The sequence below is a fragment of the Rutidosis leptorrhynchoides genome, chromosome 3, assembly GCF_046630445.1.
Source record: "Rutidosis leptorrhynchoides isolate AG116_Rl617_1_P2 chromosome 3, CSIRO_AGI_Rlap_v1, whole genome shotgun sequence".
Taxonomy (NCBI): domain Eukaryota; kingdom Viridiplantae; phylum Streptophyta; class Magnoliopsida; order Asterales; family Asteraceae; genus Rutidosis; species Rutidosis leptorrhynchoides.
In genome coordinates this window covers 5,598,809-5,615,016 of record NC_092335.1, presented here as the reverse complement: position 1 = coordinate 5,615,016, position 16,208 = coordinate 5,598,809, and positions in this window count along the sequence as shown.

Genomic DNA, 16,208 nt, shown 5'->3' with positions numbered 1-16,208 from the left:
TGTAAAGTTATTGCAGGTGTTTTGTTTTGGACTAAATTAACTGTTTTACCCGATTTACTGTAATGAGAGATGGATCTACACGATGAATCAATTCCATCATTAAAAGGAAGTAAAGTCTTCCGAAAAAGACACGCGCTTCTTGATTTAGGTCAAGAAGTTGTCGTCCAGACCAGCTGTAGGTTGACGAAAAATCTAGAAAAGTCATTTCTAAAATCAGCAGGAAATCCACGGACCTCAGCATCAAACAGGGTCGCCAAGTGGTCAGATTTATCCTAACCATGAGAAGGATTTATCTCGTACAATGGGGAGGCACCGTGCAAATTAGCTTGATAAGACTAATGAATCAGATCCCCAGAAAGGATAATCTCCTTAAAGATTAAAAATCAGCTTTTAAGACTGATATTACTCAATCCTTGAGATTGACCTTAAAGATTGAGAATTCAAACTCATGGAATTCAATGATATCTAAACTCGAGCTTGAACGAGAAAATATTTTGATCAAAAATATAAAACGATTTGTTTTCTGAAAACCCATTTTCAATGCGTTCATTACCATTGAACGTAAAATCCTAGGAATTCACCTGGAATTCATTAGGTCACCTGAACCAAATCGGGTGTCAACCGTAAGAACGGTGGTTGCATAGCATGGTCGGAGACAGGACCTTGTGCCAGACCGAAAAATCATAGGATGATCTTTACTATCGCTCCTACCAAGGATAGTTCTAGCATCCGACACGTTAAAAGACCATAATCATCTGCATGTCACGGGACATTGCCTTAACAGTTTCTTGTTCATCGCTTTCCTTTACAACCGGACGGTAGTTTGCCGAAAGGTAATATACGGAATAAGTAAACTGGATGTGTGCTTTCCGATACCGGGATAGCAGTGGATTACACGAACCTAAATGTTTTTAGCCAAAATATTGATCCACAAATATATTTTGCAACACCAATGGTGGATCAAATCAGAAAACTTATCTAGGGTAAAAGCTAGATTGAATTTTCAAAAGATCAAATGTTTTCATAAAGATCCTATTTCCTAAAGGATCTAAATTTTTATAGTCATGTGGGACTGTAAACCACCTTTCAAATGTGCACTTTGCTTTGGAAACCGAAAGTAAATCGGCTATTTGATTGAAAGTGTCGTTGACCTAAACTCGAGGCAACTGTGGATGACACACCCACCTTTAACCATGGTTCTATCGTTACTATCATTGTTTATACCGCTCTATCAAAATCACTGACGTACAAAGTGTGAAGAATAAAGAAGTAATTCGTGTGATGTATTATATTATTTCAAGACTGTATTGCTTGAGGACAAGCAACGTTCAAGTGTGGGGATATTGATAAGGCTAAAAAGGAACATATATTTCATAGCATTATCCCCCAAGAAAGACAGGATTTTAGTTGTAATTGTTCCATATTCAAGTAATATTCGTTTATATTTAATAAGTGCGAAGACAAAAGGCGAAAACGAAGAATTGAAGACGGAAAGGTCCAAAATGCTCAAATGTACAAGATACAATTAAAGTGGTTCAAATTATTGATGAAGAACGTCTAAAAATGACAAGAGTACAAGTTGCGGAACGCAAAGTACACGATATAAAATAATACGCGAAGACGTCCAAAAATCCGGAACCGGGACCCGAGCCAAGAAGAAACGCGCGACGCAACGGACCAAAAATATCTAGTCTACTATGCATATAAATATAATATAATATATAAATAATTATTAAAATTATTTATATTTTATTTATATTTAATATTATGTCGGCAAGCTATGAGACAAATCAATGTGAGCTGTCCAGGGTGGCCATGCGACTCGCATGGCCAGAAGGCTATTTCCCATGCGAGTCGCATGAGGATCAGAATCAGGCCTGGTCTATAAATTTGCCAGTTTTCGTTCGTTTTTACACATACCACACACACAAATAAATAATAATACTCTGTAATAAATAATAATAAATATATATATTATATATATAGTATAGGGTAGTTTTATATTAGATTAGTTCGGGTGATGTAAAGGTTATTTTACGGGTTTTTGAAGTTAAAATTCTGTCCGTGTAACACTACGCGATAAATACTCAATGTAAGTTATGTTCTCCTTTTTAAATTAATGTCTCGTAGCTAAGTTATTATTATGCTTATTTAAAACGAAGTAATCATGATGTTGGGCTAATTACTAAAATTGGGTTATTGGGCTTTGTACCTTAATTGGGGTTTGGACAAAAGAACGACACTTGTGGAAATTAGACTATGGGCTATTAATGGGCTTTATATTTGTTTAACTAAATGAAAGTTTGTTAATGTTAATATAAAGATTTACAATTGGGCGTCCCTATAAATTACCATATACACTCAATCGGACACGATGGGCGGGGTATTTATATGTACGAATAATCGTTCATTTAACCGGACACGGGAATGGATTAATAGCCACTAGAATAATTAAAACAGGGGTGAAATTACATTCAAGGGTAATTGGTGTAATTGTTAACAAAGTAGTAAAACCTTGGTTTACACGCAGTCGATAACCTGGTGTATTCATTAAACAAAGTATTAAAACCTTGTTACAATTCGAATCCCCAATTAGTTGGAATATTTAACTTCGGGTATAATAATAATTTGACGAGGACACTCGCACTTTATATTTATGACTGATGGACTGTTATGGACAAAAACCAGACGGACAGATTAAATAATCCAGGACAAAGGACAATTAACCCATGGGCATAAAACTAAAATCAACACGTCAACCATCATGGTTACGGAAGTTTAAATAAGCATAATATATTTTATTTCATATTTCCTCGTACTTTTATTTATTGTCATTTTAATTATTGTTATTTAGTTTATATTGTTATTTAAATATCGTCATTTACTATACGCTTCGCTTAAAATATAAAATCGACAAACCGGTCATTAAACGGTAAACTCTCCTTTTATATATTATTATATATAATTATATATATTTTGTACAAATATAATTATATAAAAATAAGTGTTTCATAAGCCCGTCTCCCTGTGGAACGAACCGGACTTACTAAAAACTATACTACTCCGCGACTAGGTACACTGCCTATTGTGTTGTAGCAAGGTTTTGGTATATCCATTTTGTAAATATTTAACTAAAACTTGTTAAATTTTGTAGCATTCCGTATTAAAAATATAGTATATTTCGTAACCCCACGCTACGACATCAAGTTTTTGGCGCCGCTGCCGGGGAGTCGGCGAAACTATCTATTTTTCATTTTTGTATATATATATTTATTATTTTTAGAAAAACAATATAAAATCCTAAAAATTAAAAAATTTAAAAATCTAAAAATTTAAAAAATTAAAACCAAAAAGAAAAAAAATATATATATATATTTTTATATAATTTTAAGATTTTTAAAATTATCAAATATTTCTATTTTTAGTTTTATAAAAATATTAAGTTTTTATTTAAATTATATATATATTTTATTTAATATTTAAAACAGAAAATATAAATAAATATAAATAATACGGTTGAGCCTGTCATTTGACCCCCCTCATTTGAACCGGCTCTGGAGGTCATGCGACTCGCATGACCCTTAGCCTGAACCCCATGCGAGTCGCATGAGGGGTCTGACAGGGCCACATACAACCCTACTTTCGCATTAAATACGGTATTTTATTTATTATTATTAATATAAACCCTAATTAGTTTATTAATTTAATATTAATTAGTTTTAATTCTTAATTAAATTGTATTTTACTTTTAATTAGTTTTATTAATATATAAATTAATATCTTTAATAAATAATAATATAAAAATAATATTTTTTTTTATAAAAATTATTCTTTTTCTCAACTTTTTATATATTTTTATATTTTGTATCTTTTAGTCGTTTAGCGTAATATTTGTATTTTGTCGTTCGTACTTAGTTTTAAATATAGATTTTGCCGTAGTTTATTTTTATATTTCTAGATTTTTAGGTTTGCCGTAAAATCCCTTAAGTACTTATTCCTTAGACTAAGATTTAGGTGCTTTAGAATTTTGCGACGCCATTTTTCGTACGACTTTCTTACTTTTATTTTTCGACGTCTATTTTTCTACCTTTTTATTTTTCGACACTTTTCGACGCGCAATCTATTTCTTTCTATTTTCTCGACACTCTAGTTTTTAGGACCTAGAATTTTCTCTATTTCTTATCTAATATCTCAAACAGAAAGAAAAATTATTTAAGCGGTTAAATTAATGGACGTTGACATTTTTCTGGTTCGTAGTAATAGTTGGATTTGTTAGTGGCTAGTTGTGGGCTTCCGATTTAAAGGGTCCTGGCTACCTGCTGCATCTTTTGGCTATTCGAAACGTGGGCAAAATCAGAAAAGTCTATTAATTGGACAACCTATATAAGTTTTTCTATTTTTATAACTAATAGGATAATTAGTAAATGCACCACATTGTAGCTAAAATTTGGCCATCGCAATAAAATGGAAAATTTTGAAAACAAGGCTATGGAAACCCTTTTTGATATCCAAAATCAATTAAATCAATACTCTCAAACAAGTGTTAATGACAATTCGTTCGGTCAATCTTGGATCACGAATGATGAAACAATAACTGGTTGTGAAATCTGTGGAGATTATCACTCAACATGGGAATGTTACTATTAAGTTCCTATGGAAAATTACGCACCCACAGAACCTGCATGGAACGATTATGAAGAACGCAATTCAAACTGGGATTATTCCCAAGAATATATCCAAACTCAACAACCAGAAGACGAGGAAAATTACGTGTCCGAAAATTCTTTAGATCATATGAAAATCAAACTCGAAGAACTCGATGCTCAAAATGAACAAATGAGCGAGTTTGTAAACCGGCAAGCTGAAACTCTATCAGACTACACACCTGTTGATCTGAGGAGTATTGTTCAAGAAAATCTCAAATCATCGAATTTTGATGAATTCGAGAGCTCCGAAATCACCAACTATCCCGATGATACTTTTTATTCAGCTTTACCAATTTCACAACATATTGACACATTAGCCTCTACCGACGAAATCATCGATCCATCAATGGATAAAGAAGAAGTAAGGGTGACAAATTGGTACTCTTGGGAATACGATAACGTTGAAAATTTTACCCCCGAGGCCAAACCTAACTTCACCATTCCACAACCTTCCAACCCAATATTCTCAATAGACGAGTCATCTACCAAAGATGAACTACAAGCTGTAATAGATAATGACACCTCGGATTTCACCCAATCGGGTAATAGAGGTGAAAACTTTGATCTCGAGAATAAAAGGAAGGAAATGTTAGGAATTGTCCGCCCTATAATATGTATGTCGATGTATATCGATCCATTTGACCAAGAACCAGAAAAGAGACATATCCATTTACTAAAAGCTACATTTAAAAAAGAATTAGGTAGTGACGATCGGGTGAGTCTAAACTTTAAACCCATTGATATATTATACACCACCCGAGATATAAATAACTGGCTCACTATTCTAATTCGTGGAACTTATTCTACCGACTTCACATGTCGTCAGCTAAGTGTGGGGAAGTCTAACCCCACTTAACGTTAAAATAGGGGTTCGGGTTAGTGCATAACTCGTTAATAACCATGCATGATAAGTTAGGGTAAAATATGTATTTTCAAAAAAAAAAAAAAAAAAAAAAATTAGCAAACAGTTCAGAAAAGCAACCATTTTTGAAGAAAAACATGTGTGATAAAACAAAAAGGAAGGAACGATGAGGCGCGCCATCTATCATTCGACGAGCTTTGTAAGTACAAACTAGGTATTCTTAATCACTTTTCTACACTAATCACCCTCATGAATTTATAATTAGAGTCTGATTTCATGCAAATGAGGGCATTGCATGATCTTAAGTGTGGGGAAGGGTTATAAATTCTCTCGGATTTTACACTTAGTTTATTTGCCAAATTTTGTGAAAATTTGAAAAAAAAATTTCAATTAAATGAAGTCAAAATCATGTTTATATATATTTATGAACGATGAAAACTAGGTGTTAATACCGAAATTATCGTTACCTCGAAAAGGACATAAATTGAGAAACAACCCAAAATGCTTGAATTCATTTAAGAATGGAATAAAGGAGAATAAAAAGGCAAAGAAAGAAACTAAGTGTGGGGAGAATATACCAAGTCATTCAATTAAGAACTATCTATCACATGTTTCTGTAAAGTTATTGCAGGTGTTTTGTTTTGGACTAAATTAACTATTTTACCCGATTTACTGTAATGAGAGATGGATCTACACGATGAATCAATTCCATCATTAAAAGGAAGTAAAGTCTTCCGAAAAAGACACGCGCTTCTTGATTTAGGTCAAGAAGTTGTCGTCCAGACCAGCTGTAGGTTGACGAAAAATCTAGAAAAGTCATTTCTAAAATCAGCAGGAAATCCACGGACCTCAGCATCAAACAGGGTCGCCAAGTGGTCAGATTTATCCTAACCATGAGAAGGATTTATCTCGTACAATGGGGAGGCACCGTGCAAATTAGCTTGATAAGACTAATGAATCAGATCCCCAGAAAGGATAATCTCCTTAAAGATTAAAAATCAGCTTTTAAGACTGATATTACTCAATCCTTGAGATTGACCTTAAAGATTGAGAATTCAAACTCATGGAATTCAATGATATCTAAACTCGAGCTTGAACGAGAAAATATTTTGATCAAAAATACAAAATGATTTGTTTTCTGAAAACCCATTTTCAATGCGTTCATTACCATTGAACGTAAAATCCTAGGAATTCACCTGGAATTCATTAGGTCACCTGAACCAAATCGGGTGTCAACCGTAAGAACGGTGGTTGCATAGCATGGTCGGAGACAGGACCTTGTGCCAGACCGAAAAATCATAGGATGATCTTTACTATCGCTCCTACCAAGGATAGTTCTAGCATCCGACACGTTAAAAGACCATAATCATCTGCATGTCACGGGACATTGCCTTAACAGTTTCTTGTTCATCGCTTTCCTTTACAACCGGACGGTAGTTTGCCGAAAGGTAATATACGGAATAAGTAAACTGGATGTGTGCTTTCCGATACCGGGATAGCAGTGGATTACACGAACCTAAATGTTTTTAGCCAAAATATTGATCCACAAATATATTTTGCAACACCAATGGTGGATCAAATCAGAAAACTTATCTAGGGTAAAAGCTAGATTGAATTTTCAAAAGATCAAATGTTTTCATAAAGATCCTATTTCCTAAAGGATCTAAATTTTTATAGTCATGTGGGACTGTAAACCACCTTTCAAATGTGCACTTTGCTTTGGAAACCGAAAGTAAATCGGCTATTTGATTGAAAGTGTCGTTGACCTAAACCCGAGGCAACTTTGGATGACACACCCACCTTTAACCATGGTTCTATCGTTACTATCATTGTTTATACCGCTCTATCAAAATCACTGACGTACAAAGTGTGAAGAATAAAGAAGTGATTCGTGTGATGTATTATATTATTTCAAGACTGTATTGCTTGAGGACAAGCAACGTTCAAGTGTGGGGATATTGATAAGGCTAAAAAGGAACATATATTTCATAGCATTATCCCCCAAGAAAGACAGGATTTTAGTTGTAATTGTTCCATATTCAAGTAATATTCGTTTATATTTAATAAGTGCGAAGACAAAAGGCGAAAACGAAGAATTGAAGACGGAAAGGTCCAAAATGCTCAAATGTACAAGATACAATTAAAGTGGTTCAAATTATTGATGAAGAACGTCTAAAAATGACAAGAGTACAAGTTGCGGAACGCAAAGTACACGATATAAAATAATACGCGAAGACGTCCAAAAATCCGGAACCGGGACCCGAGCCAAGAAGAAACGCGCGACGCAACGGACCAAAAATATCTAGTCTACTATGCATATAAATATAATATAATATATAAATAATTATTAAAATTATTTATATTTTATTTATATTTAATATTATGTCGGCAAGCTATGAGACAAATCAATGTGAGCTGTCCAGGGTGGCCATGCGACTCGCATGGCCAGAAGGCTATTTCCCATGTGAGTCGCATGAGGATCAGAATCAGGCCTGGTCTATAAATTTGCCAGTTTTCGTTCGTTTTTACACATACCACACACACAAATAAATAATAATACTCTGTAATAAATAATAATAAATATATATATTATATATATAGTATAGGGTAGTTTTATATTAGATTAGTTCGGGTGATGTAAAGGTTATTTTACGGGTTTTTGAAGTTGAAATTCTGTCCGTGTAACACTACGCGATAAATACTCAATGTAAGTTATGTTCTCCTTTTTAAATTAATGTCTCGTAGCTAAGTTATTATTATGCTTATTTAAAACGAAGTAATCATGATGTTGGGCTAATTACTAAAATTGGGTTATTGGGCTTTGTACCTTAATTGGGGTTTGGACAAAAGAACGACACTTGTGGAAATTAGACTATGGGCTATTAATGGGCTTTATATTTGTTTAACTAAATGAAAGTTTGTTAATGTTAATATAAAGATTTACAATTGGGCGTCCCTATAAATTACCATATACACTCAATCGGACACGATGGGCGGGGTATTTATATGTACGAATAATCGTTCATTTAACCGGACACGGGAATGGATTAATAGCCACTAGAATAATTAAAACAGGGGTGAAATTACATTCAAGGGTAATTGGTGTAATTGTTAACAAAGTAGTAAAACCTTGGTTTACACGCAGTCGATAACCTGGTGTATTCATTAAACAAAGTATTAAAACCTTGTTACAATTCGAATCCCCAATTAGTTGGAATATTTAACTTCGGGTATAATAATAATTTGACGAGGACACTCGCACTTTATATTTATGACTGATGGACTGTTATGGACAAAAACCAGACGGACAGATTAAATAATCCAGGACAAAGGACAATTAACCCATGGGCATAAAACTAAAATCAACACGTCAACCATCATGGTTACGGAAGTTTAAATAAGCATAATATATTTTATTTCATATTTCCTCGTACTTTTATTTATTGTCATTTTAATTATTGTTATTTATTTTATATTGTTATTTAAATATCGTCATTTACTATACGCTTCGCTTAAAATATAAAATCGACAAACCGGTCATTAAACGGTAAACTCTCCTTTTATATATTATTATATATAATTATATATATTTTGTACAAATATAATTATATAAAAATAAGTGTTTCATAAGCCCGTCTCCCTGTGGAACGAACCGGACTTACTAAAAACTATACTACTCCGCGACTAGGTACACTGCCTATTGTGTTGTAGCAAGGTTTTGGTATATCCATTTTGTAAATATTTAATTAAAACTTGTTAAATTTTGTAGCATTCCGTATTAAAAATATAGTATATTTCGTAACCCCACGCTACGACATCAGATGACCACCTTACAAGATTGGAAGTGAGCTAGCAAACTTGAAAGTATTCTTGATTTTATGAAACTAGAACTTTTGGAATTTATGAAGAACACTTAGAACTTGAAGATAGAACTTGAGAGAGATCAATTAGATGAAGAAAATTGAAGAATGAAAGTGTTTGTAGGTGTTTTTGGTAGTTGGTGTATGGATTAGATATAAAGGATATGTAATTTTGTTTTCATGTAAATAAGTCATGAATGATTACTCATATTTTTGTAATTTTATGAGATATTTCATGCTAGTTGCCAAATGATGGTTCCTACATGTGTTAGGTGACTCACATGGGCTGCTAAGAGCTAATCATTGGAGTGTATATACCAATAGTACATACATCTAAAAGCTGTGTATTGTACGAGTACGAATACGGGTGCATACGAGTAGAATTGTTGATGAAACTGAACGAGGATGTAATTGTAAGCATTTTTGTTAAGTAGAAGTATTTTGATAAGTGTATTGAAGTCTTTCAAAAGTGTATAAATACATATTAAAACACTACATGTATATACATTTTAACTGAGTCGTTAAGTCATCGTTAGTCGTTACATGTAAGTGTTGTTTTGAAACCTTTAGGTTAACGATCTTGTTAAATGTTGTTAACCCAATATTTATAATATCAAATGAGATTTTAAATTATTATATTATCATGATATTATCATGTATGAATATCTCTTAATATGATATATATACATTAAATGTCTTTACAACGATAATCGTTACATATATGTCTCGTTTAAAAATCATTAAGTTAGTAGTCTTGTTTATATGTATATAACTCATTGTTAATATACTTATAGAGATACTTACTTATCATAATCTCATGTTAACCATATGTATATCCATATATATATATCGTCATGTCGTTTTTACAAGTTTTAACGTTCGTGAATCGCCGGTCAACTTGGGTGGTCAATTGTCTATATGAAACATATTTCAATTAATCAAGTCTTAACAAGTTTGATTGCTTAACATGTTGGAAACATTTAATCATGTAAATATCAATCTCAATTAATATATATATAAACATGGAAAAGTTCGGGTCACTACAGTTTCTGCCGCAACTTCTCTAAGCATACAACCGGCAAGATTTAGAATAATCATGCCGTATGCCTTTTCCAGAAGTTCATCATTCTCTTCATCTGTCAACTTTTCAGGTAGAGATTCTCTCCCCTTCAAAGCTAACAAATAACCTTGTTAGCTCAGTAGAGCCCGCATCTTCATTCGCCAAAGACCAAAATCGTTCTGGCCATTAAATTTCTCTATGTCGGACCTTATTATCGTCATCTTGTATATTTAATCACAGCTATAGCTCTGATACCAGTTTGTTATGATTTAGCGCACTTTCAAGACCCGAGAAATTAATAGAACAATTAAGCAATAAATAAAGACACAAGATTTTACGTGGTTCGGCGTGAGGCCTAGTCCATGGGCGGAAGCAGAGATGGATTTTACTAACAAATATGGCAAACCCGATGTTACAATGTATCACTCTAATCTAGGCTCCGAAAATACTAACAACGTATTTGGACCACTCACTAGATTATAACACTCCCCTCGTAACTGACTCGTATAGAATTTTGATTTACAATTCTATACTCTCTCTATTATCTCTATGATACTTTTACAAGAATTATTATTGAATTCTTTCAAGTAATTAATCTATGAGATGAGATGATTGGATGCTTGAAATGAAGTAATAATCATCTCCTTTTATAGATGAAAAGAGTCGGTTTCAAGACTTCAAATTCAACTCAAATACATCTTGGTCTTCTAGTGATCCACTTGTCTATATATCATTCATGTTGAAAATGATCATGTGAACACAACACATGTGGCTATCATTTGTTGTAGGCTTCTTAGAAAGAATTGTCATGCATTAATTTGTTGTCAAATTCAATTTCTATTTGACTGTATTACAACTAGACTTCTAGAAATTTGAAAGTTGGCATACATGGAATTTGAGTCACATGCATGCACCGTCCAACAGGAGATTTCCGCGGGAAACAAAAAGTGAATACTCTATTAACAAAATAAGAAAAAAAGGTTTTTCTAAGTGAATATGAATTTTAGTGCCATCTTAAATCAACCTATTCGTATAAATGAATTTATAGCATTGACTAAATACATTCTGTCTTAAGTCAATCAGTTCATCCAGCCTTTAGGTTTAGGTAATTGTCAGATTTTCATAGCCGACAGGCCTTCACGCCCCAACTCTCAGATGTGGGGTTCACTGAGCAAAGGAGTCGGTAAATGCCGCATATGTCTTGTCTAATTGATTCACCTTCAATTATTCAATCAATGAAGCAGAGTCAGCGGCCTTTGAAGAAATATGACTTCTATTTTAAGATATTGAGTTGGACGGTAAAAAAAAAATCCAAGCAGAGGTAATCATATCCAAAGGCATGTATGTAATGCATTCGACATTCCTCCAATCTCAAGTAGCTCCTTTGTCACTCTACAATCCTCCTAACTTCAGTTATCTAATATTCTACAAAGAGTTAAATTTTCATATTATATCATTTTTTTCATACTTAAATTCGTAGTGTCAATTTTTTTGATAAAACTACGTAGTTTTATATTGTATTTATCAAGCTTGTATTTAATGTTTAAGTGTTTAACCATAGTCGCTCGGACTATGGTTATCTCGTGTAACAGCGTTGTATAATTCAATAATCGTTACTTTAAAAAATTAACTTACAATCACTACGTATCAATGTTGTAAAAGACGTGAGACATAGTCGAAATGGTCAGGACCTTAGAACGTCACAACGGTTAAAACGTGGTCGAGAGGGGATCGAAAAAGATTTTGACCAACATTAACTTTTTATATATATTTCAAACATGAACATATCAAACATAAATATGTAATATTAAAGACAAATATCTATGTTTAATTTGAAATAATATACTCCCTCCGTTCCAAAATAATTGTTCTGTTTTGACTTTTTGAGTCTTTTTCTTCAACTTTGACTTTAAATATCTTTCTTTGTGTTATATAATATCGAATCAAAGTTATACCAAATGCAAACACATTAGAAAAACAATCTATTCATATAATTTCATCAAATATTCCATAGCAAAAACCAACAAATAGTTAAAGTCAAAACTTACTAAATTGACTTTGAAAAGTCCAACAGGACAATTATTTTGGGACAGATGGAGTAATATTTATGTTTAAAATATAAATTAAAAGTCAACGTTGGTCAAATTCCGTGTCGTCCCTGTCTCAACTCCGTCTCGATCGTTTTTAACTTTTTTGGCCATTGTTGACCGTTTTCTACCGTTTAATTGTTGACCGCTTTAAAAAAAAAAAAAAAAATTTGTTGACCGCTTTTTTACCCGTGTTTTGATCCATTGCATAAATCCGTTGTGATGGTCGTCTCGACCGTTTTTAGCAACACTTCTACGTATAACATGTATAAGCACGTTAAAAACAATCTTAAAAGCTGTCACATGCCGATCTTTATCTATATTAAAGACACGTAACTTATGGATCACTGACAAATATTCCACGAAAAAATGAAGCAAAACCTTGACATTGGTCATTCCACTCACAATAGATTTTTGTATTTATCATACATACATTAGTAATATATACGAAGTACCAAAAATAATGTTAATAGTTTATGTGTAAATTGAATGTTTGCTACAACTGGATTGGCAAAACTTTAGCGTTAGGAACCACATGTGTACCAAGGCATTATCATCTTTTGTTAAAATAGTAAATAGAATTGTATAGTACTAGTAGTTTTTGTTGGCTCTGTCACATTAATGTTGATTATTGGAGTGTGAATTTATGCAATTCCTTTCTGAATTTATATAGACAACGTCCAACCATATTCGAAATACTCATGATAAATAAGTCATTCACATGGTACCCTAACAGGGGCGGATGGGCCTTAAGCCCAGTGCTAGCCCATGATACCACTCAAACAAGTCCAGTTAGTGTAAATATATTTGAGCTATATAGGAGTGCATCATTGAATTTTTTTTTGTGCGCCTTTCAGGCCCAATTTAAATTATGTAACTCCTGTAAGGCCTTTTAGATATTTATACAAACATTACTTTATTCAATTGAGTAATCAGTACGCAATACAAGTATACAACTTCATCATATGAGACTCAATATGTTCGAAGTTCTTCATCATCTCATCTCAATTTCAAATCTCAAACAACTTAAGGTATTATATCTTTAACTCATGTCTTCTAATTATAACTTATCCTTTAAGAATTATAGTAGCCATGTAAATATGTAATGTGTTTAATCCCAATAATTTTAGGGTTTTATTAATTTATCAATAAAATTCAAATCATTGAAGTCTTGAAGAAAAAGAAGAGTTCAATTATTAAAATTCTATGGTGTGCATATGTATAAAGGAAGAAAAAAGAGGAGTTTTGTTTAAGCTTCTTAATTCAATTAATTTGTGTTGTGCTCGTCTACCTACAACCTCAACAATTCAACATCATGTTTTTTTCTTCTTATATAGTTGTTGACTTGTTGTGAGTATTACATTAATTTGTGTTGTGCTCGTCCCATGCTTTATTTGTATGCAATTTTGAGTATTGCACTTGTTTGTCTTTTAAAAAAGTTTATTTATCTATAGTTAACAATTGCTTACAATACATAGGTCTAAATGGAAAACTACTTCAAAAGAAAAATATCATCGGTTGAAGAATCTTCAAATGAATATTAATTAATATTATTACATATATGTGCTACCACTCATTATAAATCATAGATTCGCCACTGTACGCTAACAAACTTTAACTTCAATAATTCATTTTATCCCAAGAGCATTGTGCCACAGAAATTAAATGTGGCCACAAATTTTCGTAATTAAGAATGACATGTTAATATGTAATTTTGTAATGCAGTTTGCTGTTGCCGAATTTAGCCTGAAAATAATATTTATATCATGTGACTTCTTTTTAAAATAATGCATAATGGGTAAGAATTTTTTTTTTGAAAGATCAAACTTTTATTAAAAAAATGTACATTACAGGAGACTCGGAAAAACCATAATTACAACAGGAGCTCAAGCTAATACAAGAAATAAACACAACAGCTATAGGACTATACAGGGACACGAAACATTAGCAGGAATAAATCCAAATCCATTTTCAAAGCCTAGGATGAGATGTCACTTGTAAAGCCAAGGTGAGGCAGTGGCGTTTTACAGTGCTGGCAACTTCAGCGACAAAGTAAATCGTACCACCTCAATTAATCTCAAACTAAGCCTTTTCAAACGGATAAGGATGAAAAAAACCTACTAGTTAACCGATCCCCTCTTTAGGCGATTTGATGATATCGGATAGCAGTGGATTCTCGAGCCAATGTGACCAGTTAAGGTTGAAATTTTTTCCACGACAACAAAACCATTCAAAACTTTTGGCTTGAATATCCGAAATAATTTTAGGGACACAAGAGTTGGTTTTACCGAAAACGATTTCGTTTCGGTTTTTCCAAATATAATAGCTTGTAATCCAAACTATCGCTTGCCATATAACGGTACCCGTAGGGGTTTTGAAATTGTGATTTTTAGTTCTCGAGAGGTCAGGAAGGGTAGTGATGTTTAATTGATCTAAATTCCACCACGAACGGATTCGGTTCCAAATTTCCGTTGCTTTAACACAATTTATGAGACAATGTTGGAGAGTTTCGATATATTCGTCACACACCGGGCATCTCGTAGAGTGAAAATCAATGCCCCAAGCATCGAGTCCGGTTCTAACTGGAAGCCGATTTTGTTTAGCTCGCCATATGAAGATGCCAAACTTTTGTGGAATCAGCTTGTTAGTCTTGGTAGGAGAAGGAACGGGGGAAAGTGACACTTCAAGTTCGGTAAGGATGTTTACAAGTGAACCGGCAGAATAAGTGTTGCAGGGGCTGAATTTCCAATGCCATACATCTTTGTTTTTTCCGAAAAAGTGGTAAGAAGATATAGCGGCCGAGAGCTTTTTTAGTTCAGAATCAGCCCGCCATTTCGGCTCAACAGACCAGGCCCACCGAAACTCTGTTGCTGATTCGGTTTTTACAATTCTATCTGCTACGGTAGCATCTTTTAACGTTTCAAGTCGATAAAGTCTAGGGTATGCGTCTTTTAGCAGTTCATCGCCGCACCATTTTTCATCCCAAAAGCTCGTCTCGACTCCTTTTCCTAGCACCTTAACAAACGCGTTAGAATATCACACCCTAATTTATTTAGGGTGTGTTCAACATTAATAATATTAAACCATGTTCTCCCGGAAAGTTTTTTTGTTATGAAGTCAGGTGTTTTGGAGATGCAATCCAACCCACCGTTTTTCCCGTAAATGCTTTTGATAACACGAGCCCAAAGAGAGTTATTATTATTAAGAAACTTCCACCACCATTTGATTAGAAGACCAAGATTTTTATATTTTAGCGACCCGACGTTTAACCCTCCCATGTCATAAGGTAAAAGAATTTGTTTCCATTTTACCCAAGCCATTTTTCGGTTATCCGAAGCCTCACCCCAAAAGAAGTCACGACTCAAACCTTCCAATTCATTTAAAACCCGAGATGGCGCTTTGAAAAGGGAGATTACATGGACTTCCCATCTGGAAATAAAGATTTTTTTTCCTTCTGGTCTGTGTTGATTGTACTGATTGCCTTAAGTTCTTGAAATTTTGAGTATCATGAAACATTAGGATAAGGGTTACCACATCGCCTGTTGACCTTTGGGAACAATTTGAAACAAGAAAATATATAATCAAATGAATACATATACAAGTATAGAATGAACCATTTTAATTCTAAACTCC